This window comes from Micropterus dolomieu, linkage group LG17, assembly GCF_021292245.1.
Source record: "Micropterus dolomieu isolate WLL.071019.BEF.003 ecotype Adirondacks linkage group LG17, ASM2129224v1, whole genome shotgun sequence".
Classification (NCBI taxonomy): domain Eukaryota; kingdom Metazoa; phylum Chordata; class Actinopteri; order Centrarchiformes; family Centrarchidae; genus Micropterus; species Micropterus dolomieu.
In genome coordinates, this window is record NC_060166.1 from 31018440 (window position 1) to 31029618 (window position 11179).

Here is an 11179-nt window from a genome sequence, read left to right on the forward strand (position 1 = left end):
TTTCTTCCATAGCCCAAAGACATGCATGTTTTTTGCTTATTGCACAATGCATACTGGGATAGGATCTCCCTGCAACCCACCACGGGATGAGTACCAATGAATGGACTGATGAAAGATTTGTTGTACTGAATAATATTTCATCACAATCATATTATAACTGCAGTTATATCCTTCCATGCCAGTGTCACAATTATTTTATAATCACTGAGTATGGGATGAATATAATGTCACATTTCTAATAATCTAAAAGGTTTTTTTCAAGATTGAAATTAAGTTTTGAGGGCTTGCATAATAATTTTGCATAAAAAGCACTAGCATTTGCTCTTAGCCTATTGTTTGCTTACCAGGTTTGGTAGGTAGGTAGGTAGGTAGATTTATTTGTCACAATATAACAAGTTATTGAGGTTGGGTATCGTTTAAAACTTTACGATACCAGTACCAAAACCAGTATCCTTAAAGTGATACCGATACCAATTTAGTACTTCATTTGATACCTTGCATAAAATGCCACCTATTGAAGCCATAGTAATTGATTGGTAGCCTATAATTTTATTGTTGTCATGAACAAGCAAGGTTGTTTTATTTTTTCTTGTTTCAAATAACTTGCATAGTGTGGGGAAACTGTGTGCAAGTGTTGGGAAACTGTATCAGATTGCTCCTTATCATAATTAGGTCATCTTCAGTGGTAGTATTATCCTATAAAGTGGATTGGAGTAGTATTATCCTATAAGGGGAAAGACTACAGCTTGAGAGTTTTTTTTTTAATATTTGAATGAGAGGAGTGAAATAGTTTAGTGAGCAAATAAGTTGTGGGAAACAAATTTAAGGTAATTTTTGATACGTGTGTTGAAAGTAAACAACGTAAAATTTTGTTAACTTTCGAACATTAAACTGAACGATCTCCACGAGCGCTTTTTTACTTTATTGGTGAGTCCCAAACCTCCTCCAAAAACAACAGTAACAAGTATAAAACGAGTAAGGAGTCAGTTTAAACAAGTCACTTAACTACACTAAAGACACAAACAGAGGAAAAGAGAGGCTGCACATCCAGCCGATCAAACCAACTACACTTGAAGCAGCCGCAGCAGGAGGCTCCCTGAGTAAAATCAGCTGATCGCTGCTGCGCCACAAAAGCGTTTAATTGATGTGACGGAATACAGTAATCAGTGACAAGCGATGTGAATAGCAAATAAAAATGTACAGAGAAGTGTTAAATGATACCAGAAGATGTAACCAACGGAAAGCCAAGCTTGTCGTGATAAACTTGCAAAAGTGACGAACATGCCTGAGACCGCAGCTGATGGTGAGCAAAAATTACGCATGGACAGTTTATGGTGCAGGCACAAAAGGGGGGGGAAAAAAAGGCGTGCTCTTCTTTCTTTCAGTGTGTGTTGTTTGCCTGTCTGGCTGCAAGCAAAACCATACAAATAGTAATTTTTTGCCGTGATCTGGTTACAAAAAGTAGGATAGTAGTATCAATCAAAAGTACTGGTTTGACTGGAGACGTTTCCATTTTACTTGATACTGGTCTGTTTCCGTCGATAAGGTATGGAGTAGCGATACCCATCCCTACAGGTTATATAGTGAAATTTAGTTTGTAACTCCCTTCTGCTACATAGCAGATAATATACATTAATATAGAGGCAATTGTAAAAATGGTTAACAGAAATAAACTATAAACAATGAAGCAGTGCTGAGGATGAATTTGAGCTTAAAGAGGTGGTCTTATGCTCATTTTCAGGTTCAAAATCTTAATTAGGTGTTGTACCAGAACAGGTTTACATGGTTTAATTTTCAAAAAACACCATATTTTTCCCCTCATACTGCACATTGCTGCAGCTCCTCTTTTCACCCTGTGTGTTGTACGCTCCGCTCTTGAGCTACAGAGTGATGCATCTTACTTGTACAAAATCTTTGTTGGGAGTTGTGCTGTTCCCAGGTAAGGACTACTAGCCAGTCAGAAGCAGAGAAGGGCGGGTCGTAAGAAACAAGGTAGTGTGATCCAAATCAAAGCCGCTTCAGACTGCCACTGTAACCTAGAAGATGGTATAAGTTACTCACTAGTCCACAACATCATTGTTCCACATCTTACCATCAGGACTAAACGTTGAACTGTTGCCGGTGTGCAGATGATCCATGCTGCCTTGCCAAAAAATGCTACCATAGCGCAAATCGATAGACTCGACTCTACGCGACCCTGCTCCGTTTTCCATTGCAGATAGTACCCAGAGACAGTACGTAGCTTGTCGTCATAGCGACGCCACACACAACTGCCGCGACGTAATGTTCAATGCGACACACAGCTTTCTGTTTTTTTAAGTTAAAACGTTTCAACATTCCTCAGAATGTAAAGACAGATAAGCTGGATGAAAACCTTCCATTTGTATTTTCCTCTGCCGTTGTTGCTGCAGCGGTCTGTGTGACGGCGAGAGCAGAGGGCTCTGTGAGCGGGCTCACACGCTCCTCCCGCGGGTTGGCACAGGCATCCCCCGCAGCTACTTGCGGAGCTCCTCAACTCACATTTTTGTTCTGCCATCACTTCTCGTAAAACTGTCAATATTCGAAATCTATACAGTTGATTTCTCACTTCAAAACTTCTCAGAAGTGGATTTAGTGATGAAATTCCATATGAAAACTGTAAAATATAAAACTTTCTGTTGCTGGCCTCTGTCTGGCGCAGCAATGATGATGCAGTGAATAGTGTATATTCTCTCTGACCAATCAGCAGACTGTCGTGTTTTCACGTTACATTTTAGTACCCCTCAGCTCGCTTGGAACCTCGATGGAGGTGAGGTGATACGAAAAAAAGTACCTGGAAGCAGGTACAGGTACAACATTTCTACAATGGAAACCCAAACAAAGGCGAGTCGAGCCAAAGGGCCTCCGCTCAGACTAGCTTGGTTTGAGGGCGTGCCTGACCCGCTAGCCGCTTGGCAAGCTTTATGACGTGTTTTCATTGTGATGTCACAAGTAAAGAAAGCGAAGGGCTGGACTACAAACGAGCTGTTTTCAAGCGGTTCAGAGCAGAGCTTTCTGTGGGAGATGGGAACTCCCTTTGGGCTGGACTTTGGGCTTTTTCACTTTGCAAACCTGTTACATGCACAAAAAAGATATATAACTCAATAAAAGGAGAGGGAAAAAGCCAAAAAGCATAATACCACCTCTTTAAGAGTCTGATAGCTTGGGGGAAAAATCTGCTCTGCAGTCTTGTGGTGCAAAATATGTTTCCTCATTCCATAAATGAGTAGCTAATTTATAAACACACATTAGGCTTTGCTGTTTTTATTGTATAATTTTACAAGAACTGTGTGATTTGAAATTTTTGAAGTGCTCATCCTCTTAAACCCGCTTAAATTCAGTTACTAAATCAAAACGCTTTGCATTTTGTCATCTTGAGTCTTTTATTCTGTAAAAAAATAAAGTATTGTTTAACAATAGCATATTTGTTAATCTAAAGCAACTGTACATGTTAGTGCTTCATTTCACCCCTAAAATGATGCACCTAGACTTTCACATTTTATTTTTAACTGTACCTCAGTGAATTTTCAGATTTTATTTTCAGAAGTCTTTATGACACTTCCCAGTACTGCCAAATGAGTAAATGTAATGTATGTAAATGTACCATTAAAGGCAAATGAAAACCGCAAGAGGACCTGCATACTTGTTTCTAGTTTTGTATCTAATGTGACCTTGTTTCTTTTAAAAAAAATAAAGTCATATGTAAAGCCTTTTCACTGCTGTCTGAAGGCACTTGGGCATTCAATTCTCCCTCCTGTGACTTCCTCAAACATTTGAAATGTTTCAAAAAGGCCTTGCAAGCAAATCACTGGTTCAGAGGGCAAAGAGGGAAAGACAACTAATTCACACTCTGCAGACCTGAACTTGAGACATCTGGAGATAATCATATCGCTCTTTGTAACGTACCTCCATCAAAGCAGCCAAGAAATTTGAATAGTAGAAGGAGGCCAGAGAGGGAGGCCTTTAAAGTGTAAAGGCTGAACTTAAATGGAAGGTTATTAAACTGCCTTTTATGGCATAATGAAAGAATTGTCATAATTCTAGAGTCCTGTTGAGTAAAGATAGACCTCATAGTTAACCACTGTGCCAGTTAGGTCACTGAGGGCTCATTATTTTATAATCAAATGTCAAACATCTCAGTAGCTTTTAAAGTAGAATGTATCTTACAGAATATAAAGGTTGACATTTTGAACTTGAATGCAAAAGCCTTCTACATTTGGTGCCATTTGTTCATATAACACTCAACTTTTGTATAGAGCACTTTACTGTCCAGTTTTGAAGGAACTCGCCTTAACATACCTTGTCTAGATGCCATCGTTTTCAGAAGTACAGCAACTGCAGCTACACTTTTTAAAAAGACATTTTAAACCAATTCTCTTTGAAAAAATTTCCCTAAAACAATTTTAAAGTGATACATATAACTGAGACAGGCCTTCTTAAAGTAACAAATGACCTTCTTTTAACAGTGTATGCTGGGGAATGTTCGATCTTAATCCTTTTAGACCTCAGTGAGGCTTTTGATACTGTAGATCATGCAATTTTAATTGACTGCCTCAAGCACTGAGTGGGTATCAGACATCCAGCACTGTGGTGGCTCAGCTACTTTATTTCCCATAGAATCTTTTCTTTCACTGTAGGCAATTTATCATCCTTCTTGCAAGATATAAATTGTGGGGTCCCTCAGGGTTCAATTTTTGGTCCTATCTTTTCTTTGTTTATGTTCCCGCTTGACCATAACATCCATAAACTATGTAAGTATATTGATGAAAAAAAGATTTAAGAGCACAAGACAAACTACTAAAAAAAAACTACTCGGTCAGCAAGTCAGCGTGTGAGTGTACACAGGCATGGTTTCGAGCAGAATCAGATTTGAGTATGCAATCCCGCATGCTTGTTTCTGAGGTTTTTTTGCTTCAGCAACCATTTTTGATTAGAAGCTGTGACAGGACACACCCACATTTAGATGTCCAGGGTCCTGTCTTCAAAGCTGAAGTCAACACAAGGAAAACAAATACTTAATGAATATATTGCTCCTCTGTAGGGAGCATTTGGTGACCATTTAACTAATCAGAACAACATTCGATTTACATATTTAATACCTACACTCTAAAGGATTATTAGGAACACCTGTTCAATGTCTCATTAATGCAATTATCTAATCAACCAATCACATGGCAGTTGCTTCAATGCATTTAGGGGTGTTGTCCTGGTCAAGACAATCTCATGAACTCCAAACTGAATGTCAGAATGGGAAAGAAAGGTGATTTAAGCAATTTTGAGCGTGGCATGGTTGTTGGTGCTAGACGGGCCGGTCTGAGTATTTCACAATCTGCTCAGTTACTGGGATTTTCACGCACAACCATTTCTAGGGTTTACAAAGAATGGTGTGAAAAGGGAAAAACATCCAGTATGCGGCAGTCCTGTGGGCGAAAATGCCTTGTTGATGCTAGAGGTCAGAGGAGAATGGGCCGACTGATTCAAGCTGATAGAAGAGCAACTTTGACTGAAATAACCACTCGTTACAACCGAGGTATGCAGCAAAGCATTTGTGAAGCCACAACACGCACAACCTTGAGGCGGATGGGCTACAACAGCAGAAGACCCCACCGGGTACCACTCATCTCCACTACAAATAGGAAAAAGAGGCTACAATTTGCAAGAGCTCACCAAAAATTGGACAGTTGAAGACTGGAAAAATGTTGCCTGGTCTGATGAGTCTCGATTTCTGTTGAGACATTCAGATGGTAGAGTCACAGAATGAGAACATGGATCCATCATGCCTTGTTACCACTGTGCAGGCTGGTGGTGGTGGTGCAATGGTGTGGGGGATGTTTTCTTGGCACACTTTAGGCCCCTTAGTGCCAATTGGGCATCGTTTAAATGACACGGCCTACCTGAGCATTGTTTCTGACCATGTCCATCCCTTTATGGCCACCATGTACCCATCCTCTGATGGCTACTTCCAGCATGATAATGCACCATGTCACAAAGCTCGAATCATTTCAAATTGGTTTCTTGAACATGACAATGAGTTCACTGTACTAAAATGGCCCCCACAGTCACCAGATCTCAACCCAATAGAGCATCTTTGGGATGTGGTGAAACGGGAGCTTCGTGCCCTGGATGTGCATCCCACAAATCTCCATCAACTGCAAGATGCTATCCTATCAATATGGGCCAACATTTCTAAAGAATGCTTTCAGCACCTTGTTGAATCAATGCCACGTAGAATTAAGGCAGTTCTGAAGGCGAAAGGGGGTCAAACACAGTATTAGTATGGTGTTCCTAATAATCCTTTAGGTGAGTGTATATGCCTTATTGTTTAGCCTACAATTTAAAGTTGTGGGCATGTGGATGATCTGCACTGTAGATTCAAATTCAGCCAATCCAACTGATCCACTTAACTAGGTGACTAGGAAACTAGGTTTATTCATGTCAGATTTGCACCATTCCTATTCTGAAAATGTTTTCATTCTAACTATAGCCATATCCCATGAAAATTTAATTATTACTAGTAGTATTTGTTTGAACTTTTAGTTTTTTAAATCCCACATGTAGTCAGATCACATAACAGTAAACCCCACCACCCCGTACCAGTCTCATTAGATTTCTGCGAGCAGCATTCAGTTTAGAAGTGGCATGAGTTTTCCAATGATTTTCTCTGTTAAAATTATCCACAAAAAAGGAAAAAATAAGCAGACCCTACATCTGGTTCACAAAACCACACTAGAAATAAAATTAAACACAAAGCTAACACAGCCACTATGGATAATAGGCTACAGACACCAAACACTGCTCTTTGCCTCAATCTGGTGGTTAAAAAACAGCACTGCTATTTTGAAAGTTCAACGATCAAACTGAACAGGTGACACTTCTTCAGATTTCCAAAAGTCAGCACAAACACCTTTGACCATCACAAGAATGAGAATCCTCATTTCTGACTTAAATGTAGTTAAACAATTCCACTTGCATGCTCAGATCATCAGTTAAACTCAGGATTCGGTCCTCCCTTACACACTAAATCTGCTCATACAAATTTAGCTGTGCCTCATTGCCGATACTTCCATTAGTACACTTCCATGTAGTACACTGTGTACACCATTTACATATTTGCGAGTGTGAATCTCAACAGGATAGTAGTGTTTCCCACAGGAGACTATGGTGGGTGGGCATTGATCCTCGGGGGCATGCCCAAGAAAAAAAAAGTGTACATTTTAAAGTTTAGTGCATTAATTTGGTGAACTTTAAAAGCAAAATAAAAGAGGCTAGATCTGTAAAGAACTTTGCACTCTTAACAATTTTGTGCCCCAGTACACAATTTCATCACAAATACACCATTTAGATATAAATGGTGATGAAACAGCAAGGAAAGTAAACTTTATGTAAAATGTATTTAATGTTTTTCCAGCAACCCTAAATCAAATAATTTGTAAGCAATTTCCCTAACATTTTATTTTACTTTTTTTAATGCACATGTTATCAGTTTAATACTTCCTGTGAATTTAATCCAATTAATCTTATTTCCATACTGTACATGTTGTGTTATCCCCTTATTTTGAAAACCGGACTTTGTCACATGTGTATCCTCACGCGATTTGATACATTATATTGTAGTTGTGCTTGCTATTTAGCCAAGTTGGCAATCATTGAGGTTGAGAAGTGTCCAGTGTCCCTTGTGTGCAGACTACACGACTTTCAGCGTTAGCTGATGGCCGTGCCGTTCACACTACACAACTTGCCGTCATGTGACGGGAGTCTTGTGTGACTGATTGGTGACAGGGGGTCACACACACACTACACGGGCTGTGTCACCCGACGCTGTGCTCCAAACCACGTTTTGTCAAGAAAACAAACGCGAAATGTGAAACGGGAAATGAGCGATCCTGCACACGAAACAGCTGTTGTTTGTTATTATAAAGAGAGCACTTATAAAGACAAAGAATATGGGTGAAAGGATGGATTAGCACACGCAGGTAGCAGGGATTGTCTGAGCTAAAGAGAGAGCTGCAGCTCCCCGACAGCCAGTTAACTCATGACTGTGAGGTAGCACAGTTAAAATTGGTACAACTCACTGCCCAAAACGGAGAACAACAAACACGTGTTCACATTTTCAGCTGAGGACTGCGGCTTACTTTGGCTAGCCTTCAACTCAACAATCATGATTTCAGTTAAATGCTAAAGTTGCTGTTACCTTGTCTGTGGTCCGCTGGCAGAACACCGGGTGTCTTCTGATCAGGTGCCGTCGTGCTGTTGCCGAGGCGACATAAGTTTCATTTTACGGTGGACGGTCAGTGACACATTACAGAGTTGTTTTCTTTAGCTTGAATGTGCGACAGTAATAAAAGTACGTGTGAAACAGTGTGCTAAATAGTTACATGGATTAAACGAAGCATCGATGCAAAGAATTTGTGTCGATGCATTTTATTAATCGATTTAATCAATTCGTTTCAGCCCTAGTTATGACTACACTGTCGAGGTACTCGTAGTGCACTGCATTTTGCCATAGTGAACATACTTAACACTTGCTGTTTTGAGTGCTTAAGTATGGAAGAACACAAATTGAGACACAGCATGGTGTGTGTGCACTATCAAGGTTGACTTGCAGATTGAGTAGTGCTACTCAAGCTGCAAGTCAACCTTGAGAGTGCTCACTCAAATCTTTTCTAATATACAGTCCAAGTTCAAACCTATATATAGACTTCCTGTTAAAGAGGATAAACCAACATGAAGACCAGAGAGCTGTCTATGGGAGAAAAGCAAGCCATTGTCAAGCTGAGAAAAGAAGGAAAATCGACCAGAGCCATTGGACAAACATTGGGCATAGCAAGCACAACAATTTGGACTGTCCTGAAAAAGAAAGAAAGTACTGGTGTACCGAGCAACAGACGTCGAACAGGTCAGCCAAGGAAAACAACAGTAGTTGATGACAGAAATATCATGAGAGCTGTGAAGAAAACCCCCAAAACATCAGTAAGTGACATCACCAACGACTTCCACAGTGCAGGGTGAAGGTATCACAATCCACTGTTGGAAGAAGACTCAGAGAGCAGAAATATAGAGGCCACACCACAAGATGCAAACCACTCATCAGCAGGAAGAATCGGAAGGCCAGATTGAAATTTGCAAAGTAGTACAGAGATGAGCCACAAAAGCTCTGGACCACAATCTTATGGACTGATGAGACCAAGATTAATCTCTACCAAAGTGATGGAAAGGCCAAAGTGTGGAGAAAGAAAGGAACTGCTTATGATCCGAAGCATACAAGCTCATCTGTGAAGCATGGTGGAGGTAGCGTCATGGCTTGGGCGCGCATGGCTGCTTCTGGAACAACTCATTAATATTTATTGATGTTGTAACTGATTATGGTAGCAGCAGAATGAATTCAGAAGTGGACAGAAACATTTTGTCTGCCAATTTACAGAGAAGTTTATCATGCAGCAGGACAATGACCCAAAGCACACTGCCAACCAACAAAGGACTTCATCAGGGGGAAAAAGTGGAAGGTTTTAGACTGGCCAAGTCAATCACCTGACCTTAACACAATAGAGCATGCATTTCACCTCATTAAGAGACTGAAGGGAGAAACAAAAAAAATCAAAAACACTGAAGTCTTAGTTTTTTTTCCCCACTTTATAGCACTTCGTCTCTCGTGTTTTTTATTTAAATGGCCTAACGTTTGGCCCTCCAATCTCCACAAATCTGATTTACATTGAACTATGAAGTTTGATTTGAAATGACAGCTATTAATGAGTAGCATTAGAGATTTGACTACATTGAACAAACTTGTTAAAAGGGTAGTCATGCTTCGTGCTATTAGCTGAAACATGGTGCTGTTCTCCACTAAACCATTTTTTCCCCATGCTTTTCGGTCAGGATTTGAAAGATGTGGCACTCCACACTGACATATTGTCAGAGCATCTTTTCATCACCTCCCAACTCAACTCATTACCACTTTAGGCCATAACAAATCATAATCAAACCTGAGTATTCATATTTCACATACACCGTTCACTACATAGCTGAAGTCAATAGCATGAAAGCATCACAATGCAGGTACCTAAAAAGAATCAAAATGAGTTCAGCCACTAACTTTACAAGAATGTGACCCACAACTAATTCCAATGCAAAGATTGCATGAAGCTACATAGCAGCAGCAAAGAGCAGAGATTTAAAAACTTTACATCAAACCCACAAAACAACTTGCAGTGTTTTTAGCCTCCTAGCTTACTAATGCAACTTCACAGAGCATTAACACACAATAATTAATAACACAGGCAGTACTTACCTTTTTAAGTGAAGCTTATGACAGCAGGACACAAACGCCAGCTACTGGCCTGAGGTTCATCTTTGTGGCTCAGATGTCAAACAGTTGATGAATGGAGGTAAAAATCAGTAGCAGGGAGCTCCAAAAAGGATCATTCTCCCAAAAATCCATCCTAAAACATGTTCAGACTGTCCGCAGGCAAGCTATCTTAACGTACAAAACGCAACAAAAGCAGCAGCAATGGTAGCAGCGGGAGTTTGAAGCAACATTACAGAAGTTTTTAATGGGCAGTTCTGCTTTTCAAAACACACCCCTGACATTTCAGATTGAGGCAGGCAGCGGAAGCTTAACTAGCACGCTAATTAAGAGTGCGTTATATTACAACTAGCGGTGTCGGCCAGGTCATGTGGGTATTTGCTGCACTCAGACTCAGTGCTGCCACTGTGACTGGGGGCTAGGCTGTTAGGCAACATTACTGAAGTTTTTCACCTTTGTTGAACAGTTTTTAGCAATGAAATATAAAGATTCAAAAAGTCTAAGAAAGAATTCCATTTTTTGTAAGTCTGTTTTCTTTTGACTTCACTCTTAAAATTGAGTAATGTTAACTCCAAAAAATAAAAAAACAGAGGTTGTCTAACATCATTGATGATTGCATTTGTGAATATCTGGTATGGACAAAGTAATTGAGATATTAAACATGATATTCACTATCTCTGTCAATGTAAGTCCCACTAGCCAACTTAACTATCCCACTGCTCTAAAATAGATTGAGTGACAGGAATTCCATAGTCATTCTATTATAAGTAAAATAAAATTAAATATGTAGCACCATTGTCACAGAAGATATGTAAGGTGTATGATGAAAATAAATAAAGTTTACATGACGATGACATGAAT

The 11179-nt window shown here is 39.8% G+C and overlaps 1 protein-coding gene across 1 annotated transcript in view; it reads right to left on the bottom strand.

Moving 5' to 3' along the window:
* Positions 1–10640, bottom strand: part of cadm2b (cell adhesion molecule 2b) — a 213347-nt gene extending 202707 nt beyond the window's left edge. The window contains exons 1-2 of the mRNA XM_046073852.1: positions 10304–10640; positions 8210–8265 (exon numbers count right to left, since the gene is read on the bottom strand). The gene's annotated coding sequence lies outside the window, so the exon portion shown is untranslated. The remainder of the gene's footprint in view (positions 1–8209; positions 8266–10303) is intronic.
* Positions 10641–11179: the final 539 nt, after the last annotated feature.